We start from the raw sequence: 27,665 nt of genomic DNA on the forward strand, positions 1-27,665 counted from the left end.
GCGGAGGTCACGGGAGACAGGATACATGCAAAGGATACACATGATATATCCATCTTTGACACCTTGTAGAAGACCCTCCATTGCAGTTCTACAGTGTTGGGCCTTCGCACAAACTCGGACATAGGAGATAAAGTAAGTGGAGCAAGGGAAAAGCCACTCTCTGCAGTATGTTCCCTTACTGAACCTGAATATAACCTACCAGATGTTACACTGTTCGTCACAACGACAGGGGAGAGGTCATCAGCCAGTAAAGCAATCCAGCAGCACAGTTTTGCAGAAGCACTGGGCCTCCACAGCTTTCAGAAGATAATCTTTTCTCCCTACAGTTCCAGTGGGGAAAGCATCTGAAGACTCTGGGACCACTGGATACAGAATTGAGGCCTCTTGGGATGCATGGGGCAGTCTTGGGGAGCCTGGAGATTGGAAGCAATTCTATCTGGAGTACTAGGGCCCCCTAATATCTGTGTGTGAATATGGTCAATTCTATTGGAAGGGGGTCTGGGTAACATATAGAGGGAGGCCAGTTATCACATGTGCTGGTTAATTAATGGTGGATCTCCCAAGCTCACGCAATACCAAAATGAGCTATCACCTAGAGTGGATTGTGTAGATCTTCTATTCTGCCACTTCCTCTCCTTCTACACAATGAGATAGTAATGATAGTTAATGCTGGCATTTATACTGGGCATCTGTGTTAACACCCACTAAGATGAATAGGGACCTCTCAGAGCTAATATTTCATGCTCTCTGCAAACTCAGGCAGACGTCACTGCATCACTTGGCACGCAGGACTTGTCTATACACAGTTTTTGCACCAGTTTAACTACATCAGTTATGAACAGCTTTGATTAAATCAGTACTGCACACCACCACCTCCAGTGGGCACTCAAATTGACTTTCAAGTATTTTAAATCAGTTTAGCTTAAGCTGATTACAAACTGACTTAACTAAACTGATTTAGGACCCTCTTGAACCAATTTAAGAGTATCCAGACAAAGTTGCACTGATTTAACCAGGTCAATGGGCTGGGGGGTGGGGGAGAAATCACACCTTTAGTTAGGCCAGTGCAACTTTGTGTCTAGACCAGGCTTCAGTTCATGTTGTCAAGGTTGTCTTTGCAAGCATAACAGCTAGAGACTTGAAAATGAAAGCAGCGGTTCCAGAGAACAAGAAAGGCAGTTGGAGAGAGGCAGAGATACATGTACAGCTACATACCAGCCCAATTCAAACCCTACCCCCAACCTGCTTTTGCCTCAGCTGACCCAGGCAAACATGGAAACCTGGGTAATCTAGATAAAGTCCTGTGAACTCACTGAAACACAGGTGCCTGTTCCTGCTAGATCTCACCTCCATGTAGAGTCTCTAACATGAGTGCACCCGCTAAGATCAAAAGGCTTAATTACCAATTCCATCCAAGGTTGACCTGGCCCAGGACCTGAAGGGGATACAAACAGGCTAACAACCCCCATAACTTACAGCAACCACAAGGACAAACTTAAACCCAGCTGCTTATGATCACAAGGGGTAGATCCAACACCTGAGACTACAAGGTCTCAGTAGTGCTGGAGCCATGTCCATTCGCATGGGCTGCACATTCTGCACCATGGAGTAATCAAGTGGATGAGTGGTGAGCCACTACATCCCTCTCCGGCAGCTGAGGAATTCCTGTACACCAAGTGCGTTCCTAGTGACCAGGTTCACTGACCTCACAGCCCCCTTTGCTCCATTCAAACATAACAGGGAGTTGGGTCCTCAGTGGTTTGAGCATTGGCCTGCTAAACCCAGGGTTGTGAGTTCAATCCTTGAAGAGGCCATTTAGGGATCTGGGGCAAAAATCTGTCTGGGGATTGGTCCTGCTTTGAGCAGGGGGTTGGACTAGATGACCTCCTGAGGTCCCTTCCAACCCTGATATTCTATGATTCTATGATAACTGGGCCCCTGCATCAACAGGGCTTATAGGATTAAACCCATTGTGTGGCACCTAAACTGAGCCTTTTCTTGGCTAGGCACATTGCAATCACATTATAGGGTTTTCGCTAACCCAACACTAACACACACACGCAGGGAATTCTATGACCATTTCCTGATCAGCCTCTAAACCACTAACTGGTTTGAGAAAGAAAAAAAAAAAAAAGACTCATTCTATTTTTAGAACGCATATTAATTACCCTTACGCAGGTGCAAAATTACCCCCCGTTTATTATTATTTCTTTGACTCCTTAATGGCAGTTGTGAGCAAATAAATCCAGTTAATGCAATAAAAGGATTTATTGTCACCCAAATTTACGCCAGCAGTTTAATCATAACACCTTTTCATCTGACAGACTTTTTCGAGAACAGTTTGCCCCACAATTTGTCAGCAGGAAAATGGCCTTGGATAAATGCTAGGAGGAAATAAATGCTAATATGTGGCATAGTCTTTCATTCTTCTAATTGTCCAGGGAATTTAAAGGAGACAGACTTGTTTACTCAAAGTACAAAGTATGCTGCAATAAATTGCAACCATTATAGGCCTAAATAAGTCCCTGACAGTGGCAGAATGGGGAGGAATGATGGAGTCCTGGAAATTTACATGCCAGTAAATGGGTGTGTGAAAGCATGTATATCCATGTTAGTAATAGCAGTACTGAGGTATTAATATTCAGTATCCATATGGGACCCGCATAAGACATTCCCTGCATTTTAAAGAGACAGCCCCTTGCCACCAAGTTGTTCCTAAGCAGATAAGTGGCAGAGGCAGTAATGTTAGTGTCTCTCTCCCCAAGCTCCAAAGGTTCCCTTGGTGGAGTGGAGTCAAACCTTTTCATGCAACTGCGCCAGTTTCCCAGGCTGAGATTTGGCTGTGCATGTTCTAACCCGCTATGGAGCTCAGGCTCAGAGCTGTGTAATGCAGGAATCCCTTAGGAGGGAGAGGAGTTGCTTCAATCCCCCTTCCCCAACAGGCTCCCACCATCCTCATTCCCCCCCCATGAAGATCTCCCCATTCTCCCCATTCCCATTGCTCAGATACAAGTCCACAGGTCTACTGGAGACAGTTCTGCGAGGGGCTGCTGCCTTCCCATTCGGAGTGCCTGATTCTCGCAGGACAACGTATCCCCTGGAGACTAATACAATCCTACCTGGTTTTGCAAACATTTGTTATTTCCATATCTAATGTCAGGCTGCTTAGCCAACGCACAAGGAGCTGGACTGCTTTGGCAGTGAGTGGAAGCCTCAAGCAGTAAAATTTTCCCCGGGGGTTCAAGGAGCCAGCTAAGTCCCCAAATCAAAAGCCTGCAGGGGAAAGTGTGTGTTGGAAATGGGCCTGAACCGAAACCTTGGATATCAACGCCCTGCAATTTTGGGGAAAATTCCTATCTGGATTCAAACTCTTCAGCTCAAAGAATCCTCCCTGCAAGACTAATGGTCAGGAAGTGCTCTTTATGCCTTAGCCCCAGTCACATGACTGGAGTCTTGCTTATAAAGGTCAGCAACCTTGTCATATGACTTCAGTGGCTACTATAAAATGCTCACAGAGAAGTAAGTGTCTAATTTAGGCAGCCAGCTTTGACAGGTTAGCTGCCCCTTGTGCTCAGTGTAATTATTTAGTTTATTAAAGTTTAAGATACACGGAGGCATTCAGATATCAATGATTAGCAAGCCAGCAAAGAGGTGAGTGAAGGTGGCATGAGCAAGAGAACCTGAACCCAGCCATTCTCTTCCCCAAAAAGGTACAACACACGTCTTCTTCTCCTCTGTGGACTCTTAATTTCATGCTAGGCACAGAGTTGCCCAATAGGGGCCCCAGGTCTGTCCTTGAAACTGGATATGCCATAACAACTGGCTGCTGGTGCTGGAAAGAGGACAATGTTTCTCTTTTGTTTTTAATTCCTTTATTTTCTTTTCCTTTTTGTCGTTTCCTTGCATCCCTCTCTCTAAAAAGAGACTCTCTCATTTCTCTGAAACAAATTGCCCACAGCTTGCTTTCCCATACATCATAGAGCGTGGACTGGGCCTTATCAACATGGCTCTGCTTTTCTCATCTATTACCCGGTTTGTTTGCACTTTTATCCCATCGTCCTTGCACAGGGGAGAAAACATCCATCATCGGCACATCTGCCACCTGTCACGGGGCTGTCAACGCTGTGACAGCCAACATGACAAAACTGTTGTAACACCACGCTGGCTCTGGGGCTCCACGTTAGAGATTAAACGGCGTAGGGAAAAAAATGTAGAGATAGATGGAGCAGTGACCAGGAATAAAAATAGCCCCTGTTGGGAGAGAATAAAGCAGAAAGTGGCAAACAATTAATATGAGTGAGTAGTGTAATTGAGAAGTGCCTGCATGGTGCATCTGAGCTATGCTATGCTGTGGATTATCATTTGACTCAGCTGGATGTTACTGATGCAAATAGCTTTGGAGTCTATTCTGCCACCCTTGCTCCCATTGAGTAGCTTTACTCCTCAGGTAGTTTGAAATCAATGGGACTACTTGAAAAATAAGGTCCTACTACTCAATGATGGCAGAATCTGGCCCTTGGTAAATTACAAAGGTTTACACATTCACAGAGTTAATCAACATCACCTGCAATTATGCCAGCTAGGATAAATATTTCTTTCTGCTTCTTCCCTGCTGTCCCCCATGTGTTATCACTAGACCTGGAACGCCATCTATAGCTCAGACCACCATAACTGTCCCCTCCACCAAATCCTTCTTTAAAACTCACTTCTTCCACAAGACCTATTAGACCTCTGCTTGCCCATTGCCACAAGGAGCTAAGGGGGAAGAGGCAGAAGGAAGGAAAGACTAAGGACTTGTCTGCACATGCAGTTATTCCTGCATAGCTCCATGTCCGGTCACTCTTATTCCTGAATATTTCCATTACAGGGGTGCTAGACCCCCTGCTGTCCCAATTCCACTGCCCCTGGCTAATGTTGTTTAAGGAAGTAATTTAGCTATGCTGGCAGAAATCCTCCTGCCAGGGCTTACGCTGCATCTCCTCTAAGAGGCTATATCAGTATAGCTATGCCAGCAAAACATCTGTAGTATAGACAAGACTTTAGTGTGGATGCAGGATAAATAAGGTTCCTTTTGCTGCTATAGCTTATTTACCTTCCCATACAGGAAGAAGCTATGCAGATATAAACACTTTGATTCCAAAATAGCTACATCCCCATTTAAGAGCTGAACTGTTTAAACTTAGGATTTATCTAAACACAAATTGCCCAAAGAAACCCAAACTCTGAGAACTCTTGGAGGCACAAGACACACGCTGCACATCTCCACTCGCTCAGCCATTTGTTTTGTAGTATCCTCTTCCTCATCCCTCATCTGCTCATTTAAATAGTAAAGCCCTTGCTTCTTTATTGGCTTGTAATCACACCAAACACACTTTGGCACCTATGGGAATAATAATAATATAAGAGCCATATAAATCCTCATGCTTCAGGATAAAAGATGCTCACTGTCTGTGGTCAGTAAAATATCCCCCCTCTAGCCTATGACATTGTGTTGGACAGTTAGATGTATATAACATAATATATACCCACCTCTGAGTTACCCAGCATTAATGAGTAGCGGAGACAAGACAGCAAGGGAGGGACACATCATATGAGAGAGAAACTTTCCAGTCAACATTTCTGGAAGCAGCAACTGGTTTTGGGTACACAGTCGGAACCCCTTTGAGCCAGATTTTGCAGAAGCCCTGAGTACTCACAGTTCCAAAGGGATTAGTTCAGGTGCATAGCACCTCTGAAAATCAGGCCTAAAGCATCTCAAGTTAGGCAGCCAGAAATTTAGGCACCCAACGTCATCAGCTACTTCTGAAACTCTCTTTGTAAAGGGTGCAACCTCATTCCTGCCCATCTAACTCTCTATTTACCTAGCTAAGCATTTATACAGCATTCATGCTAAGGCTGTCCAAGGGCCTCCCTGAGACGGAGTGTTCAATAACTCAGCAAAAAGGACTTGACATTTCTAAATAATACTTCTATTCAGAGGGTTTGGTTCTGCAACCCTTTCTCACACTGTCTCATTGGTTTCATTTCAGTGGGACTCCTCATGTGAGGTAGTTACTCTTCAATAGGCGATTAAAGAAGCAGGCCTTAGACTGTCTGTGATTTGTGACAAGCGATAGCATTCCTGTTACTCTGCTTTTACCACTCAAATTCATAGCATTTAACTTTGTTGTGAAATGGAACCAGTCTGTAAAGAGAACTATGAGTCTGGGTGTGCATGTAAAATAGCTCAATTTTGGCAAAGAAGTCTATACATTGTAACAGTAGCAAATGATGTTCATATTGGCTTTTTCTGATGCAGGGTGCAGCAGGGTCAGACACCGCCTATATGCCCCCTCACGGCCAGGGGCGTCTCTGTAGTGCCCTGCTAACAATTTCTCCCATCTTCAGGGCTCTCCCCTTATGCTCCCGCCAAACAAACAGTCTCACAGACCCTTCTGGCCAGGTTTTTATTCTTTTTTTCATTTTCCCAGTACAGCCAACCAAAACTGAACCAACAAAATAGCATTACCCTGCTGCTCTTGATCTCCTCGGGGGGTATCTCTTCCACAGCTTACTTCCAGGCCTCCTACCTGTGGAAATCTCAGGAGCTCTTACAACCCACACCCCTTCACTGCAGCTTCTTGATGCTCTTATCCAGCTAAGGTATGGCTCCTTCACAATCAGGGTTGGCCTGCCCTAGGCCCTCTAGCCCTACACCAGGTTATACAGGGGCCTTGGATGTTGGCACACCTCAGTCCCTGCTGTTCTCTGCCTGTGACACACAGTAATTTACTCTCCTAAGGGCTGTAATATTTCAGCCTAATTCTGGTTGCTGGGCTAGATGTGTAGGTGCTGGATAGTGTTTAGAGGCCTGTGACATATAGGAGATCTAACCAGATGATTTGGTGGTCCTTCTGCCCTTAAACTCTATGACTCATTAAAAAGTTTCACAAACATTAATCCTCAGAACACCCCAAAAAGTTAAGTATCACTAAAGAGAGACCCAGGGGAAAGAGTGTTAACCATGGCTACAGAGTCACTCATTGTCAGAACTGGAATTGGAACTCAGGATGCCCTAACTCTCAGGCACTTAGAAGCGTATCTGCTCATTGGCACCAGATATGTTTCCCCACATTCCAAGCCCTCCTCATAGAATTTTACTTTTCCATTTCCAGAAAGCACCAACAAACAGTCATAAATAGGGCTTTACAAAAATAAAATAACTACCCATTGTCAAACTCTTAATAGAGGTCAGTTTGGATTAAGCTTCGGGTAGAAGTTCTAGTGTACTCTTATTTTTATCCAAAAAAATATTTTTGTCAATAATATAGGTAGGCTGAAGTGTGCTCAATAGGTATACTGGGGAAAATTCCTATAAAAGGGAAACTGGTGGGGCTTAGGGAAAGGTACTACTGTTAACTTGGAGGCTAACCTCTTTTAAAGAAGAATGGGAATATGGCCCCTTTTTGAGACAGAAAGGGAGGCTATATGAAATAATAACCTGACTGTTCTTTACATTGTTCCCCACATCCACAAAACATTGGAACATGCCCTGTAGTGCAATCTCTACCTGTACTTTAAGTAGCGTAGTGTATATTTATATATTCTATCCTAACAAATAGTAAAATGGCAACCTGGTTTCTCTAATAATATTGTATCATATAATCCTGGCTAACATAATACCACATGGAGATAAATGGTAAATCTTACCCTATCCTGTTCTTGGTCCATGATTTTAACTTTTCCATTTCAGCCTCTTGCTCTCACGGAGAACCATGTTCCCTTTACCTGGAAAAAAGCAAAAAATAAGGCTATACTGATCTAGAGAACCAACACCTGGAAAGTAGACTTCTCCTGGTGGACAATGGGTAGCTGAGCACCATAGTGGATTAATGAAATGCCCTGTCCCTTCATTGCTGCAGGGCCTGGTTCAAATCCAACCCAGTCGCAAGCAATGTGAGTCTGCTGGTCTCAGCCTTATTAATTTCCACCATGAAATTGTGTGTGATTAGCAGTCTTTGCTCAGGGAAGAACCCAATCGCAGATTAACTCAGAAAAGCATTAGCAGAGACTGGGGTGGGAGACAAACAGATTTTTGCCTACTGCATGTCAGGTGCCACCAGGCCCTCATTTTCATGAGGACCAAATTCATCCAGCTGTTATATACATAGGAGGGAGAGAATTTTTTCCCAGGCTTTATTTTCTTTGAATTGGGACTATGATCATCCACAATTTGACCAAAGTGCTGCCTGACACTTTGGTGCCGTAGGAAATAAGGATTGTTATGGTTAAGAAAGCATGGAAAAGCTTGTATGTTCCTTTCTCCCAACTACTTTAGTGCTTCTGCTAAATAAAAATCCATTTTTATTCTTAAGGGAGCTGAGCAGAGAGATGTTGTTTTACGTCCCAGTTTTTGCCAGTGATGATGTATGTCCCTTTTACAAACTTATCTCTGGATTTTTGCTCAGTTTATAAGCCAGGGGCAATCTTTCTTTCCTAAAGCCTCCTTCTCTCACAGTCTGGAGGAACCTTGAGATTTCCTGCCGGTGATTTAAAGGGCTATAACACTCGCAGGCTAGATTTGTTTTAGTGTCCATAAAACTCAAAAATTTCATAAAACAATTGGTGAAAATAAAATTACCAAAAAATGATGTACTGCCAGCAGACTGTATAATAGTTACGGGGAAATGGAGAATATGATTCACTGGGGTATAAAAATGACAATGTATTTATTGCAGCACAGTGACAAGAAACTAATTTGTCCCTTTTACTTTTCAGACAGGGCTAGAATTCCGATTTTTCTCTCTTTTGCTTCAGCAGTGACAGGATAGCACTACACAGGCTACACACATTCTGCTCGAGGGGCAGCTGTACTTTCCCCTACTTGCATCTTACTGTATCTTTGCAAGTAGAGCTAACCAAGGTTTTTATCACTTCTACAGCGCTCTACAGTTCCAGGGTGCTGCATGAATCTTAACTCATTCACAAACAAGCTTGGCTAAAATAAGAGCCCAACCAAAACTCAATCAATCTATTTAGACATTTGAAACAAAAAGGGGTTAATTATCCACAGCCCATTATTTTTCACATTGACTCAATCTCTGCACTTTCAGGTCCTGGAGAGGGTCAGAGTTTGCAAAGGCTTTTCCTGGGAGTACATTCCAGCCTTGATTCACCAGAGGACTTGGAAAAAGCAAAACATCAGTAGTAGCATGAGAGTTTGTAAAATGGAGGATCTGGCCAGATGAGAAGTGGCCTTCACTGTACTCCAGATGTGAGAAACTCAGATGATGTCTTCAGCATTGTCTGACTTTGGACATGCCGACCAGAGGCTCTTCTTGCACGCTCCAGGGTTGGGGAACCAGAAATGCAGTGAAGAGTAAATTTCTCACTGGCATTGCACTACAATCTGTCAAAATGAGTAACCAGGAGTAGAGCTGGTTGGAAAATGGGTCTTTTCCAGGGAAAACTTTGACTTTTCATCATCAAAAAGGTTGGTTTTCAATCAAAACATTTTGGTTTCTGGCTTTCCAACAAAAATCAAAAATTAGAGGAAAGCCCACAATTCCTGTGAAAAATTAATGATTTGTCCAGCTCAGTTGTCTGTTGAAGGAACATTTCAACAGAAAACTTTCAACCATCCTTACCTGGGAGCTGTGGATAAAGTCAGTTAAGTACAGTGACTGCATTTCTGGTCCAAAGGAAATCTGAAATTGCCTCGTTCCCTGCTTTCTTGAGATTCTCTGCCCAATTATGGGCCCAAGAGATTCAGATAATCTACAAAGATCACAAATTATTGGTTGGTCAAATGAATCCCAAGTCTGGACCCTTCAAGAGTCATTGGTCACTAATCTCATCTTCAGTTCTTCTACTAGTCACGGAAACATTAGAATTCCAGATGGCTGGACAAGCAGATATTACTGCCTCTTCTGGTCCAGTATTGGGAAGATAATGCTTCATCTGACTCACCACAGCAAACAACCTCCAGCACTTAGAGTGGCAAAGAGTTTGATAGGTGTCAAGTATCAGACGGGTAGCCGTGTTAGTCTTTATCCACAAAAACAACGAGGAGTCCAGTGGCACCTTAGAGACTAACAGATGTATTTGGTCATAAGCTTTTGTGGGTAAAAAACCCACTTCTTCAGATGCATTTATTTATACCAAAATAAATCTGTTAGTCTTTAAGGTGCCACCGGACTCCTCGTTTTAGTAGTTTGATTGTGAGGGTGGGGACACTCTCCATAGTCTTTTCCTTACCTAGTGCACAATACTTCTAGTTTAACATATAGCAGCTACCGCTACTTTAGTTTCCTCAGCTTCTCCTCCTAGAAGTTAGTAATTACTAAGCATACAGCCAGCAGAAATGAGCTTCCTGATATAAACACTTTCAGCTTCAGAGTCAAGGGGTCATAGTCCAGATCCATACTTTGTGTCTTCAGCCAATCCCTACATGCGTGTTCCACATCCTATTTGCTTGAGTGTGGACAATGTTGGTTTATCTCAGAACCATCCTACAGTAAACCCACCAGCCTACCTTCTAGTAACTGCCTCTGAATCACTCACCTGGGGGCTTGCTGAATTCCTAGAGACCTGTACTTTGTCCTTAAGTAGAGGAGTTGAGTGTGATGCCCTATAATTCTCAGCAGTGAGAGGGAATGTTCCTATAAATTTGATTCAAAGACTTTCTTCTGTACCAACCTCTTCTGAAGATTTTAGACATCCATTTTGGTATGGCCGTCATCACACAGCTTTCCTTTCCCATTGCAACAGCAGAGCCAAACCCTGAAACAACAACTTTGCAGAAATGTGTGCAGATCCCTATAGAGGGCCCTGAGTCACTCCCTCTGGCCTGAGCGACAAGAAAGATTAATCTATTGGCCTCTCACTGCTGGATATCTGGATATCTTACAAATTGGGTGGTTCCATTCTACATCCCTTTGCCACATGTTCTGTCCACATCATAAAATCCTGGTGCCATGGGCAGTCTCTGCTTTGGAGAGACCCAAAACTAGAAAAGGGTGGATGCCAGCACTGAGGTGTGGAAACTGAGTTTTATGAAGTAAATGTAGTAGCTGCACAAACTGCCTAAGTCGCTGTCTTAAAATGCACCATTGAATTGCTTTAAGTTCTCTGTATTTTGGAGGTGGAGTGAAAGGGTGGCTGTTTGTTTAGTTCACACTCCAAAGCTAATACATTTCAACAGATCGTAGAAACCCAAAATTAGATTCAGTTTCAATTTGTGGTTTCAGTTTGTGCCATTCCGTCTAGTTTGTTACAAGGCCTTTTAGGCCTGGTCTACACTAGTGGGAGGGATCGATCTAAGTTACGCAACTTCAGCTACGTGAATAACGTAGCTGAAGTTGATGTACTTAGATCGACTTACTGTGGTGTCTTCACTGCGGTGAGTCGACTGCTGCTGCTCCCCCGTTGACTCTGCCTGCGCCTCTCGCAGCAGTGGAATACAGGAGTCAACGGGAGAGCACTCGGGGGTTGTTTTATTGTGTCTAGACTAGACACAATAAATCGATCCCCGCTGGATCAATTGCTGCCCGCCGATCCAGCGGGTAGTGTAGACATACCCTTAGTTTCCTTATTTTTCAAAATACAGGGGACGTGCTGGCATTGTACATTCCCTTTGAGCCCCACCTACGTCTCAGAGTTCCTGAACTACAGACCAAGCAGTAGGCCAAAAATGTGTGGGCTGATACACGGGGTGAAGTTATGGGCTCATTCCAGGTGCTACGTTCACATTGGCTGTGCGGTCATAAGCTCTAGAAATGTGGATAACGGCTCTGCAAGAGCACAGCCGTCAGAAAAGCCCTGTTCACTCGTGTAAGTATATGAGACATCCTTTTAACTCAATGCGGGTCCGTTAGTGCACGCTGTTCTATCACTAGAGAATTCAATGGTTTTTTTTTTAGCTTATTCTGTTTGCTCTTTGTTACATATATTGTGGGGGAGAATGGAGTAAGTCCTTCTTCTGTAACCATGTAACCTAGAGCTGTCATTTTGTTCTCCCTTAAACTAAACAGGTTTGGACCAGGCCAGTATTTGGATGGGAGATTTCCAAAGAAAAGCCAGTTGGCTGCAGCTCTTCCTTCTGAGTCAGTAAGGAACAGTATAGTACTTCAGTATCACTTTTTCAAAGAGACAAATCCAAGACCCTGAGCACTTGTGGATATTAAAAAAGCACATGGCACATCTCATGGGAGGCAAACCCTGATCTGGTCCAGTTTCAATTCAGAACTCCATTATGCCACCTGAAATATTCCCCGTGATGATGGGCTCACACCCAGACCCCTAGGTCTCAACTCAACATCAACAAATGCATAGCTGGAATCCAGTGTGGCTCACCTGTGTGTTAGCATTGTTAAAATAGGCATTAGTTTTACAAACATGTATTTAGTGTTTAGACTTTATGGAATGCTTGTAAGCATGCATTAATCTCACTTATAACCACTGTATCCCATGTTATAAGGTAATATTTAAGTGTTTGCTCTGAAACTGTAAACCACCAGTCAGGAGAGAAGCATTGCCAGGTGTGAAATACTGGTTTGCCACAGGCGGTGGTGTATCCTAGCCTACAACAGAAGGCCCATCGGCCAACCAGACAAACCATTGTGGAACATCAGAAGACAAAAGACTGTTAAGTTGCTCCTCCTCACCCCCATGAAGAGGAGTCCATGTGGACTCATCCCATCAGCTTGCACTCTGGGGGAAGGAAATAAAAATCCCTGACAAGAAGAAATTGGATCTCTGTGCTGCTTGGACTTCGGGAGGGCAAGATGTCTAATCATAAGCAATGGATGCTCAGCTGCTTAGCCCTAGAAGACATATAGAGCCTGCATATTACAGCAGCTTCTATTACCTTTTGGAACCTAAGGGTTGGTCCACACTAACCCCCCAGTTCGAACCAAGATACGCAACTTCAGCTACGTGAATAACGTAGCTGAAGTCGAAGTATCTTAGTTCGAACTACAAGGTACTTACCGCAGGTCCACACGCGGCAGGCAGGCTCCCCCATCGACTCCACGTACTCCTCTCGCGGAGCAGGAGTACTGGTGTCGATGGCGAGCACTTCCGGGATTGATTTATTGCGTCTAGACAAGACGTGATAAATCGATCCCAGAAGATCGATTGCTTACCGCTGAACCCGGAGGTAAGTATAGACGTACCCTTAGACTGTAACTCATTTGTGTGTGTATGTTTATCTGCTTTAACTTATAAATAACACTCATTTCTTTCTCTTAGTAAATCTTTAGTTAATTATAGGATTGGCTACAAACGTTGTCTTTAGTGCAAGATCTAAAGAGTCAGGCTCCGTGTCTGTCATGGAAGTCATGGATTCTGTGCCTTTCTGCAACCTCTGTGACTTCTGCAGTGGCCAGTGTGGCTGGTGTGGCTGACCCCAGGGTCGCCAACCACACTGGCCGTTGCTGGAGCGGCTCTGCAGCCAGCTGCTCAGGTGGCCCTGGGCAGCTTGCCTCGGGATGCCCCCCCTCCCCAGTTGCAGCCCCCCCTAACATTTAGTCAGGAGTATTTATAGTATAAGTCATGGACAGGTCATAGGCCGTGAATTTTTGTGTATTGCCCGTGACCTGTCCATGACTTTTACTAAAAATATCCGTGACTAAATCATAGCCTTTCTAAAGAGCAATTGACCTGGGGTAAGTGACTGGTCCTTTGGGACTAGGAGTAACCTAAATATCTATCACAAAGGCAAGCTTGCCAAAGTGGCAAGATATAGACCAGTGTACCCAAGGGGACTCTGTGTGACTCCATTGTTAAAGCTGATATAGTGCTTGAGGAGTTCACACTTGATGCTTGGTTGGTGAAATATAAGGGCATGTCTACACTACTCAATTAAGTTGACCTAACTCACATCTGCATACAGCCACTGCAATAATTACATTGCTTGTGCATGCCTATACTTTGCTCCTTGTGTCGGCACGTCCTCACCAGGAGCGCTTGCACTGATTGAACTGTCACTGTGGGGATTGTGAGATGGCTTCTGAAAGCCAGCAATAGTCCATGTAAACAAAGCAGTGTCTACACTGACACTGCATCAGCCTACCTACATTGACATTGGCTCTACGCCTCTCATGGAAGTGGAGTTATTGAATCAGTGTAGCACGCGAGTTACCTCAGCAGGAGTGAAATTTTAAGTGTAGACACTTACATATTTAGGTAGACGTAAGCTGCCTTGTGTCAACCTAACTCTGTAGTGTAGACCGGGGCTTGATATAGAACTCACAACCAGTTTGGGGTTTGTGCCCTGGTTTGCAACAGTCTGCCCTGAGCTTAGTACTCATGCTCTTGTGCCACTCCAGACAGCTTGATGTTCCTCTCAGTTTTGATTACAAAAGATAGTCATCTTTCCTCTCTGTCCTACACTTACATAACATTGCTGTGGACAGTTAAACAGTTGCCATGTTCCATCCCAGAAGTGGCTGCATTTTAGTACTGAGTGAAGAGAGCTAGTATTCTGCATGTAACTAGACATTCTATAAAGTGATTTCAAAAGGTGCTATATCAAAAAAGCAGTACCTCCCTCTTTATTTCTACCCCCATCCTCCTCAGCCTAGGCCTGACTTCCTTTGAAACTAGTTGATCAGGACAGAGGACATTGCTGAAAACTGAAATACTCCATTCACCTTCTCCATTCCATGGGTTGAGTAAGCTGTTTCCAAAACTCTGGTGCTCAAGAATAGGCAGGGCTTGGTTTTTGTCTTTTGTGGGATTCCAAGTTGTGTGACATTTGGTGTTTTTCCTCAAAGCCCCAGCTCTTGGAGTCATGTGATTATGTGAGAATCTCAATTTATGTGTTTAATAAAAAGATCTAGGTCTCATGGTTGCAAAGAAAAGCTTGACAATGTGGCCTAAATGCATCTTAAAGGCTCAAAAATGAGAAGGCAAATAAAAAGAACCCTACGTTTACTATTTGAACACTGTCCTCCACAATGTCTGTTGCAAAGGGGGGAAAGTGAGCCACAGTAATGCAGGGTGGTGTACTGTGTTCTGCCTGGCTCTGCTGTTTTGGGGCCTGTTAGGAATTGTGTGCTGCTTGATGTATGTCTATGAATCTATCACTGTCAATGCACCTATTAATTTTGCAGTGCTTGCTGTACATTTATGATTATTACGCTGCTTGTCACTGATCCTATGGGTTGTGTATCATATTCAACACTTGGCATTAGCAATACAGTAGAGCCTCAAAGATACGAGCATCAGAGTTACAGACTTACCGGTCAACTGGACACCATGTGGAACTGGAACTGTCAATCACCGCAGCAGTGCAAAAAACCCCAACACAGCAAGTACTGTACTGCCCTCAAGGCGATAGCCCTGGGGCTCAGAGCTTCAGCCACGGGGAGTTGGGCTGCAGCTGCAGGATGGGGGGGCCAGGACTCTGCACGGCGGGGGGGAGGCTCAGGGCTTCCGACCCTTGGGAGTACTGGGGCTCATGGCTTTAGACCTGTGAGGAGTGCTGGGGCTCGGGGCTTCAGCCCTGCAGCTCTGTTCCCGGCATCAGCCCCGTCGGGGTCACTTTAGCTACAAGGGAAGTGCCAGTTTCAGCCCCAGTGCTCTCCCTGTAGCTAAAGACCTGAGCCCCAGCGCCCCTTCCCCCCAGCTGAAACCTATCTTAACAGGCTGGCCTACACACAGTTTTTGTGCTGGTATAACTATTTTGGTTGCAGGAGAGGGGGATTATTTTAGTTTAAAAACAAGTTAAAGTAGTACAGCTCCTAGTATAGATGCAGTTATACCAGAATAAAGGCACCTTATACCTGTATGGGAATACCTACATCAGGGCTTGGCCACACTTGCGAGTTAGAGCACATTAAAGCAGCCCCGGGCATCCTAACTCATGACGCGTCCACACGGGCAAGGCACGTAGAGCGCCCGGACTCCGCGGCTGGAGCACTTCTGGTAATCCACTTCCATGAGAAGCCTAACGCTTGCTGCGCCACGGCACCAGTGTGGATGCCCTGGTCTATTAATGCGCTCTGATCAGCCTCCAGAGGTGTCCCACAATGCCTGTTCTAGCCACTCTGGTCATCACTTTGAACTCTACTGTCCTGCCCTCAGGTGACCAACCGTCAGACCCGCCCTTTAAATTCTCTTGGAATTTTGAAAATCCCCTTCCTGTTTGCTCCGCAAGCCATGGAGTGCTCTCAGCGAATCTTTCCAGGTGACCATGCCGCCACGCACCAGGCGATCCCCAATATGGAGCAATGGCGAGGTGCTGGACCTCATCAGTGTTTGGGGGGGAGGAAGGTGTCCAATCCCAGCTGCACTCCAGCCGTAGGAATTACGATACCTTCAGGCAGATATCAAGGGACATGATGAAACTGGGCCAAGACCAGGATGCACTGCAGTGCAGGGTTAAAGTGAAGGAGCTGTGGAATGCTACTGCAAAGCACATGAGGCAAACTGCCGCTCCGGTGGTGCTCCTGCGACCTGCCATTTCTACAAAGAGCTGGACGCAATACTTGGGGGCGACCCCACCTCCACTCCAAAGACCACCATGGACACTTCAGAGCCCAGTTCAACAAGGCAGGAGGAGGAGGGAGACAGCCCAGCATCCCTAGATGCATGCAGTCAGGAGCTGTTTTCAAGCCAGGAAGAAGGTAGCCAGTCACAGTGGAAGGCGCTTGAGGAAGAACAAACACCAGAGGAGATGCCCGGTAAGTGGCTTTTATTTTGGGAAGGAAGTTGTTCGGTGCGGGCTCTTGGGATGAGGAGGGTTAGGGCTGCATGCATGCCTAGATGCGGAATAGGGTGTTGATGTGCTCTCTCACATCGCTGTCTGGAGTTGCCAGCTTCCAGATTGCAATAGCCACCTGCTTCTCCACCAGCAGGGCAGCTCTCAATCTCATGTCCTTGCGCCGCAGGGTGGGGGCAAGCTCAGCACACAGTCCCATGAAAGTGGCTTTTCTCATCCGAAAGTTCTGCAGCCACTGCTCGTCATCCCAGACTTGCATGACGATGTGATCCCACCACTCAGTGCTTGTTTCCTGAGCCCAAAAGCGGCGTTCCACTGTGGTGAGCATGTCCATGAATGCCACAAGCAATCTCGTGTCGTATGCGTTATGCGAGTCAACATCATCTTCAGACTCCTCACTGTCAGTTTGTAATTTAAGGAGTAACTCGACTGCAATTCATGATGTGCTGGCGAGACCCATCAGCATATTCCTCAGCAGTTCGGGATCCATTCCCGCAGACCAAAAGGGAAGACAGAACACATAGTACAAAAAACGTTGAAAGATGGCACCAAATGTGTACGGAAGCACAGGGATTGCTGAGATGCGAAGCGATGCATCATGGGGCATTGAGACAGGACCCAGAATGTCCCATAACCTTCCCACAAGCCACAGCACCAGAATGGGAAGAAGTGCTCTGTGGGATAGCTGCCCATAATGCACCGCTCCCAGTGCCGCAAATGTGGCCACACCAGTGCGCTTGCAGCTGACAGTGTGAACACACTGCAGCGCTTTCCCTGCTGCGGTCTCTGAGGGCTGGTTTAACTCACAGTGCTCTACATTTGCAAGTGTAGCCATGCCCTCAGTATAAAGCACCTTTATACCAGTATAACTGCACTCAAACTGGGGGGTTGTGGTGCCACTTTAACTATACCAGGATAGTTAAAGCAGTATGACTCTTATGCAGACAAGCCCTCAGATCCTCAGTTTAAGGCCAATGCTATTTTTCTCTTGCGATACAGTTTCACACAACTCTACTCAGGTGAAATACCAGTCCTAGCGCATACTGCCTAGTATACATTCTTAGATCTGGATTTGATGGATTTTTTCCAAAGTTTTGGCACGGAGAAAACAAATAGTGGGTTCTGATGCATGAGGGGAATGTGTATGGAGGGTTCTGTGGATGACGTTGTGCTGCTTTGCTCTTGCACTTGGTTGCCTTTTGTTTGTTCCAAAGAGGTTTTCAAACGTTCAAAGGTTATTACATTACATCATTAGTGTCTCTTTCTGAATTCCTGAACCTGATTATGGGGGCCCTTAGTTTGTGGATTTCTTATCCAAATTCCACGAGTCTTGTTATCACGGATGAACTTTGGGAAGTCAGATAGATGCAAGCGGTGTGGCTTGTTGACTTAACTACTGAAAAATTTTACTTCTCTTAAATCCTGCGGGCCAGAAGGTAAATGTTTGCCTACAGTCAGAACTGGTAACTCTTGATGAAGATAGGTGTGGTGAACACTGCTCGGTATAAGTGTGACTTCCAGACATCTGTAGATCTTGTGATAGAGCAAGAGATAGGCCGCAGCCTCAAAGTTTGGAGCCAAACATGGGGGTGGTCAGATCCAGGAATTGGGTTTCACCCACTCTAAAGAGTGGAAAGCTATGAAGTTTGGGGCTAGAGATGAACCTCCTCAAATCCAGGGATTGCTGAATCTGGGGTTTGGGTGCACCTCTGGATATAAACAAGCTTTTTATAATCAACTTTTGCTCAAGTGTGAATTAAACACGTTTGATTTTCACCTGGTTATAACTAGAGCTAAGCCAGTAATTTACAATGAATAACTTACTCCATTAATTTAGCCTCTTCTCATGGGAACACCTGCAAGCAAGTACCCTTTATTCCATGGATTGTAACTTTAAAATGTGAACTGTTTTGTGATTGATCAGATAAGTAACATAGTGTTTGTCTGGTTAAGCCCAGACATTTTTTGTATGAAAACTTGCACATGCCAACTATTAATTTGGTACATACAATAGTCCTGAATGTGACTTTGAACTCTGCTTTCCATAAACTTTTATGCCAGCATAATGTTATAATCCAAATGTTCATGGAAAGTGCTTGACAAAAAGGCTTGCACATAGCTGAAGCAAATTCATTTAAAATACTAAGCCTTCTCAACCAAGCACTTAAGCATGTCCTTGAAATTACACATGTGCTTAAATACTCTGAACTGGAGCCCCAATGAATATTCACAGGAATTGTTGCGTTATTCACTCAACTCTTGTTTTAACAATTTTCTTCCATCCACACACAGGAACAATGTACAGCACAACTCTGCCACAGCTGAGTTAACAACCATTGTTAAGACATTAGAGTTTATCTACACAGCCAAAACCAAAGTCCTGCTGCTTTTAAACTAGCACCTCAGTAAGAATTTCTTGATATTTATTCTTCCAATAGCAGCTTCCAGATTAAATTTGGGAATCAAGCAAGGCTTTTCGTATTGCCCGGGCTGTATACTCACAATGGCTTCCAGAAATCAAGTCCTGTTTTTTCTATTCCGGAATCTCTAGCGCTGAGAGAATAACTCACATGAACCATTCATTAGATACATGTAGCCTTTTTCCTGGTTTGTGAATTGTCTAAAAACGCTCTATTAATAGATAAAAATGCAGTAATACACAGCATCCTTAAATACCATGTTGTGATCAAACAAAAGCCTGCCTATAGATTGCTTTGTGAATGGTTCACTTCAAATATTCAACTAGTTAGTATTTGTGGCTTGATATCTGAGTTGTGATTGGTCACCTATATTGCTTGCTTCTGTTCCCTGACTATATGAGCTAGCTAATTAAATAATATTAAGATTCCCACATTAGCACTGGGGCACATACTTGTGAAAAGCAAATTCAAAGGGTTATGGATACCATTGAAGCAAATTTGGAAAAAATATTGGCTGTATTCTGCCAGTTCTAACTTTCAAGAATGGATTCTGAATCTGAGCTAGTTAGCAATTCTGATCCATGGATGTAGCTCACTTCTTAATACTGTATCTGTATTGGACTAAATTCCAATGGTAAAAGCCCAATAGCCAACTCTGGGTTGTTCTCAAGGTGGAAATAAATTCACCATTTAACAGCAGCTTCCAAGACTCCTGGTGCTGCTAACATAGCAGGTCCTGGTTTCAGAGAGCGCATAGAAACACAAAAAGGGTGGCAAGTGAGGACTTTCAAACACCATTAAGGAACAGTTATACTTCTTGGGCACTTCATTCCTCGGAGATGAGTTTCCATTATTGCCAACCCCAAACGTTCAAAAAACATGAGTCTGGACCCCAAAAACGACAAGTGGCTTCAAAATCATGAGGCTTTTTTGTGACCATTGGGTTTTTATTTGCCATCTGGCTTTTGAGCCTTTAGGGTGGAGTTCGAGAGCATTTTCAAGTTATTCTCCGCAACCACAAAGGCTGGAAGCTTTTTAAAACAAAAGCAAAACTTCTCCTGCAATCACTTGCTTCCAGCAGCTGGGATTATGAATACGCCACCAAATATTTCGAGACTCTTGATAAAAATCACGAGAGTTGGCAACATTGCTGAAAGCTCTGTTCACAAGAGGACATGCACTAAATATTAAGGAGCTGCGACTAGGAAACCTATGATACAAATTGATTTGACCAGCTCTAATTTTATAGTTAAAGCTCTATAGGTAAATATGCCTGGTAAAATACTATTCTCCAACTCGTCTTTGGGAAGTAATCTTTCTGTTGATGGGGAAGAGTGTAGTGGTGTATAGACCTAGCACTGGCTCTCTGCACAGGGGTGAATTTCACTCCCACTGAACAAGTCTCTGTAGCTGGAGAAGCCAAGACAGACTCTTGGTTTGACTGTAACATCCAGCTCTCTCCAGGTCTGTTTAGGCAGGTCTGTTTCCTTTCCTTCTAGCTGCTGATGTCCTTAATCGAGAGTGAGTGAGAGAGAAAGAGAAGAACATGGGTATCTGGAAAGAGTTTAAAAGCTTCAGTTAAATACAATGGGAGTTGGTGCACTCAGGTTTTATTGTCAATTTTACATTCACATAAAATTTTACAGCGGCAGGCGACCCTGCGTGTGTGTCTGTGCCGCAGCACTACTCACACACCAGCCATGTTCGCATTGACCTACCCGCCGCCCTAGCTCAGCTCACTCATCTCCCTGCCTCTCTCCGTAATTGATTATTTATCTAATGCAAGGCTGAAATTAAATCCTCATGTCAGTTTACTGTAAGAGGAGAGAAAGCGGCGGAGAGGACTGGAACACATCTAATAAAGTATAGATTTCGCCATTTGCTGTATGGTCTTATAGACCTAATCTCTGAACCCTGAAATGATGGATAATGGCCCCTGGCATATTGCTTATCAATTCCAATAGAGGAAGCAGAGCTGCATGCAGGTATCAGTGCTGACTGCCAACCTGCAAAGACCAGCAACCCAGCACAGCACAAGCCAGTTACACAGCATCAAGGGACTGCCTCCTCGTTCACTAAACCAGCTGTTCAAAGACCAGTTACTGTAGAACTAAGAAGAATTTGTAGCAGGTGCTGAATGTTATGCATGCAGGGATTGAATGTTATATGACCTACACACTGATTGCAGTCACCAGAACTTCTCACAATTTGGGAAGGGTAAGGACTCCAGATCAGAGGAAGAAAGTGAGGGCGGATGCTGTGGGGCAAGCAAAATGCAGCGGAGGACAGAATGCTCGTAGAATAGTCTTACCCCCATACACCAGATGTGCCCAGCTGTTAGTTGGCAACACTGTTCTCCCAAGCCTGCCATGTGCCAGGCAGCATATTTGGAGTGAGTTGAGATGAGATTGAAAATAGGGACTCCGCTGCACAACTACAAAGACTTTTCTTATCTGTCAGTATTCTCCTTTCCTCTAATCTTCAGTATTTAAAGGATTTACCACTTTTATTTGTCTTGTAAAAGCAGAGCAACAAAACAGGCAGTAAATGAATTGTACGGGAACAGATGCTCTTATCACAGAAGAGTATGGAATAAAAACAATGTGCTTTTATCTTAACATATCCTGGGTTGGCCCATCTTGGTATCTTGTCTCTGGCCTCTCTCAAAGGAATGCAATCCCTCTTCCTACACCTGGAAGCAACTGATTTAATAGTTCTTATCCTTGCATGTATAAATAGTAATACTACTATTGCTCTGAATTTTTATATCAATACTAGTGATACTACTGTTAAAAAAATTACCCTGTCCTCTTATGAATCCTGCTACAATATTTGACTTCCTGCTGCAGTAAGAACGTACAGAGGGTGAAAAATGCTTAAACAGACATGCCTCCAGTTCAAAACCGATTGGAGTTGCCTACAAACTTTCTAAACAGTAACTCTGACATTCCTTGTCTCACAAGGACAAAAGGAGGTTGCAGATGAACTAATCCAATTAAAACACCCTTAAACTGAATTAAAGATGGGAAAAGATTGGGTCATATTTGCTAACGTACTCTACATATAGGCTCTAATGGGGAGCAGGCAGAAGAGTAATTTATATGGTGGCTGCTTTAGGCAGGCAGTTTTGTCCTCATAACTAGATTGATGGGCCTGATGATTTGGACCAATCAATTATGGAACAGAGAGAAATGAATGGATGTCTCCAATATGCCACTATTCTGATTCTGCCTGCAAGTATCAAGAACTGGAGCAGTGAGTGAATCAGCTGTTGAGAAGTCACTGTGTCTAATGAAATCTTAATTGGCTTTTCTTCCACTGATATTAGACTCAATAGGACTAATCACTCTCCCATGAATGAATGACTTACAAGCCCCATGAAGGATCACAAAGCACTATGGAAACAATGAATTAAGCCTCATGTCTCCATTTTTCAGATGGTGAATCTGAGGCAGATAGAGGCTAACTCAATGTGTTGCACAATCTCTGGAAGAGCTGGGAAGTGAACACAGGAGTGCTGACTCCCAGACCTGTACAGTCAGTTAGCATTTCTAAAACTCAGCAAGCAGTGTGGAAATAAAAAGCAAACCATCCAGCCTGGGTTATCCCATGTACACACTTACAGCTCTAAAAATAAATAAGCAAAATAAAAGCTCCCCGCCTGGTGCACCAAAACACAATGGGCATCAAATTGCATTAGAATGTTTATATTGAGGAAAATTGCATCCTGCAAACTTAAATTATCTCTCTCTTCCCTCTCCCCTCCCACCTGCCACGGCCCATTTCCTATTATATTTTTCTAACAAACCAATAGATGCTTGAAATCACAGAAAGCCATAAAGAATTGGAATCAAATTAAGTCTACATTCTAACTGCATTAGGTGCTGTCAAGCATAGTTTACTCACTTTTCACAGTTCTATCTAGAGGCTAAACAATTTTGTACCCTTTCTCTACTAATCAAAACTGATTACTCTGATAATGGACCCCTGACGCTGAACACTTTATGAAGGTAAATTATGCCATATCGAACAGGAAGGGAATGGAGAAATCATCCAGAGATAAATAGGTCTAAAGATGCATATATTGATCTTGCCCTCATTCTTTTCCTCTCTTTCAATGTCTGCAACAGCCAAAGGTTCAATCAATACTTTCAGTGCAGTAATGCCATCTTTTATAATACCACCATAATTGGCCGTTATCACAGTTTGCCCTCTGATTGGCTTGTTCTAGGGGCCTTTTTTTCTGAGGTCTTTTGTTTTTCCCCCTGTTGAGTTTCGTAACCCAAGGGGTAGGCAAAGCATGGCCTTTGGAATTCTAGGATGCAGGTCCCCTCTATGCATCAGTGCAAGGGGAGGCCAAAAATGATCAGCTATGACTTGTAATTGCTGGCAAATTCAGTCAACAAGCAAGTTCTAATTCATTTACCAAGGAACATACAAGTACAAGCAGATATTACGGTCGAGTGCATTGATTTTTTGACTGCAATAGACAATATAGCTTTACAGTCCTGGAGCTTTAAAACTCCTCCTGTCCCTGCAGGAAGGGAAGGTTTCATATTACAGGAACTCTGTCAGTCAATGCAATTGACCCTGCAACCAAGGAAAACCCCTGTAGGCGCATCCTGAAGGTGAATTTTTAAGACTCAAAGCCAGTATATAAAAATTCAGAGCATGCTTTAGGCTCCAGGCAAGCTGCCAATGTGGCCCTCAGTGCTGTGAATTTGGGCACCTGAGTTGCAGTAGAATCTGAGAGGTGTTGGAAATACAATGCAGAAATTCAGAGCTTGGGGTCTTCATATTTGTAACTTCCTTAAGCATTGTTGTGTCCGTTTTAGTTGATAATACATTGGTTTCCTCTGCCCTAATTGCAGCAGTGGCTTATTTTGATTTTCACTTACAGTGGTTGCCAAGTACCCTCCGATGCTTCTGCATGAAATACTGTAAATACAGACAGTAAGCATTAATCTTCTGGACATGCAAATCAACTATCAGACCAGGTACTGCATTTACTTGCTTTCTGATGTCAAACACTGGAGATCTCCCTTAATCCTTAACATTTTATATTACACACACACACACACACACGAGAGAGAGAGACAGAGAGTTGTATTTCTGCTCTTTATTAACTCCAAGTAAAGATCCTTCTGACATGAAGGAGTTAATTCAGAGTGTTGAAAACCCTCACTTCAGTACAAAAATGTAAACAGATCTTTGCAACCAAGTGAGAGAACTTCACGGCGCAGCACAATGGAGATGGTGGAGTTCACTGATGATTGAATATCAAGTCAAATGCAAAGCAGATTTTAGATATTGATAAAAGATTGGTGCAGGCCCCAAGCAAGAGTAGGGTGGATCCCCAAAAAAGAACACAGCCCAGCACCATAGCCCAATTCCAATGCAGCAACAATGTATTGGAGAAACTTGGAAGTTTTCTTAAGTGGGGACAGTATGGTCCCCTTTCGACCACTGATAAGACAATCTGGATGATTGGTTTCTGCATGCCATGGTGGGGTGGGACAGCGTGGCAGGGCAGTGTGTTTCCAGTGTGTTTGACAATAGTCCGTCAGTTGATGGAATGGATACATTTGCTGTTTTAAGATAAATAAATTGATGGGATTTGGTGACTTTTTGCTAAATACAGGCAACCAGAAGGTGAATAAAATATCCACCCGTATGTAAATCCCTGTGGTTCCATATTGGGAATATTTTTCTCAAATAAAAAGGCTATTTCTTCCAAAGAGAGGAATCACTGTGATGGGTGTTAAGTTTAATTCCCATCTGATCCATACTGCATCCCCTTCCCTGGAGCAACCTATTAAAGGTAACATGTAAAGGAAAACATGGGTTTATGCCCTCTTGAACTTTATGATGGATAAAGAAGGCCTGAGATTTCTCCCTCACACCTAAAACACCAGGGGCCCAGGGACATGCACACTGGGTAATTAAACACCTATCAAGTTTCCCAATTTGATAATAAAATTACAGGGCTTGAGGTGGGGGGGGGGGGGAGAATCCAATGTATTGGCCAGCTTGGGCCTCAGGAAAAGATTCAAAATGACTTTTAAAGTGAAATGTATTTTCACTCACATTGTAGTAATTCCTAGAGGCTTCAACTAGTCTGGGCCCCATCGTGCTAGGAGCTGTACAAACATATAGAAAATGACAGTCCCTGCACCCACAACACTTAGTCTAAGACCATCTAGATAGAACATATTTTTTCCCCTCACTTTCAGACATCTTTGGCCAGACTCTTTCTCTGTAGTCAATAGTTCACACAGTGCAGAACTTGGTCCATGGCCTTTCCGTCTGATGTGACTGGCTTTTTACAAAGTAAATGAAAGTTAAATGATCAGGAGGAGTCTGTTCAGAGCCACAGCGGCAAACTCAAGGGTATTCACGTGGTGGGAAATATTTCAACAAAATTGGAGAAATAAGTTTATGAACATTGCCGATTTTTTGCAAAGCAAGATTTTAAAACTGCTCTTTTTGCAACTTTCCATTTGCAAAAAAGCAATTGCTTTGCTTGTGGCAAATATGTATGAATTACTTTCAGTGGTTACCTTTTTCATATAACTTTAGCTAAAAAGAGGAATGAACTGTTTACTACGGTCTTATCTATACACAAACACAGAGAACAGGGGCTTGGTGTGTGAACTGTAACATACTGGCTGCTATTTGCATTCCACCCCCCTCCACTGGATGGAATCAGAACTACTCACCTGTGTTGCAAAGAGCCTACTCTGCTCAAAGGGTTTTTGAGTTAAAGTGGTAGAAGGCCAGTGCTAGTGGAGTATTGGGATCACAGTTCTATACCTGCTGTTATCATTAAATTCCAGGCAGCCATGGAGAGCCATATAACAACTGAAATTCGATGTGGTCATAGATTAAACATGTGTATGTGTGTGTAGACGCTTACGTAAATCACTTCTACTTTACCAATTGGTGAAAAAAGCTGAGAACTGCATCAATAGCTACTAATGTGCAACCGGGATGGCTTATTGCTCTTAGAGTATGGCGCCTTAGTTCTACATTTCATTAAAGTATCTTGTAGTATGTTATTCAATGTATCCATCCACTACAAAAAGTAGTTCCTACTAAAAGGATAAGAATCATAGACTTAAATCAGAAGGGACCATTATGATCGTCTAGTCTGACCTCCTGCACAACAGAGGCCCACAGAATAGCAAGTGCTAAATACTACTTGCCCGTTCCTAATATTTATTGCTCACAATGGGTGCGATGTTCTGGTATCAGAGACAAAGTCCCAGCTGTGCGTTGGAGAGAACTGGTTCATTGCTGTGACAACACAGGCCCAACCAGCCAATCAACATGGGACTTTGGACTATCTGTGTGACCCAGATAGATTCTACTTGTTGCAACAGCCTGCAGTGTTATATGGTACCACTGATGACTAGTGCATGATCAAACACTGCAGGCTCGATAGAGCTGTCACCAGCCTGGTGGCTTCCTTCTGACATACACAGCATTATGCTTATCTATTCTTGCCCTTTGTGTAATAGGAAATAATGGTCTCCAAAATCTGTCAGGTGTCAAACTACCCTGCAGTCTGTCCCTCATGGCAAATAAAGGAAGGCAAAAGTCCTATTCACCCATCCATCATTATACCTGCACAGAAGGAGAAAACACTGAGATACCTTCACACAACTTCTCCTAAAGGGTGGTAGATAATTGGTTATGCTGTAATGGGCATGATGACATACTTGAGTTCACCAAGACTGGATAAAAAACTACTTCTACTGTCCCAATTAAGGCCTTGAATGCGGCCTTGAATAATCTAGAAGTTTATTATTATTGCAAGGTCTACTAATAAATTAAAATAAAACACTTGGAAGGAAGGGGCTTGAAGCTACAATTTGGATAAGGATCAGAACATCACGTACAGTTTACAACTGTTTAGATCTTGATGGAAGGTGCTGGTTTACTTTCCGAACTAGAGCTGTGCATATAACAGATTTTTTAAATGTTTCATTTCACAAAATCAAGTGTTTTTCACTTAGACCTGGACTGTTTTTTAAACATTTTTCAATTTTCTATATAAAATTAAAGGAATTTTTTAAATGAAAAGTCATTTCAAACAAAAAAGAATCGAATAGTTTCGTTCCAAAATGTCAAACTGAAACGTTTCCGTTAATTCAGAAATGGTTTTTGATTTGTTTTGCTAAATGAACAATTCAGTGCAACCTACAAGAACTCCTAAAACTTTTTGATGTTTCCAAATTTTAATTTTTTTGCTGAAAAAATATTTCAGCCAAAAAAATCTTGCCCCGCTCTGTTCACATCTCCTCCCAGGTTCTATGTAAATGAATACGAACTTTAGGAAACAGAATGTGAATGAATATTATCTGTTGCCTCATGCTATGAAATAATGGTAAATAATACAGTTCCCCCAGCACTGTCACTCACCTTGGGGCTGACGTGTACATATGTACATACACAAACAAACTCACACACATACATACACTGGTGTTCCTGGACTGTCCTGCCTGTAGCTGAAGCTCAACAAGATAAATGCTCTCCTC

The sequence above is a fragment of the Terrapene carolina genome, unplaced genomic scaffold, assembly GCF_002925995.2.
Source record: "Terrapene carolina triunguis isolate 2854851 unplaced genomic scaffold, T_m_triunguis-2.0 Scaffold233, whole genome shotgun sequence".
NCBI classification, from domain to species: Eukaryota; Metazoa; Chordata; order Testudines; family Emydidae; genus Terrapene; species Terrapene triunguis.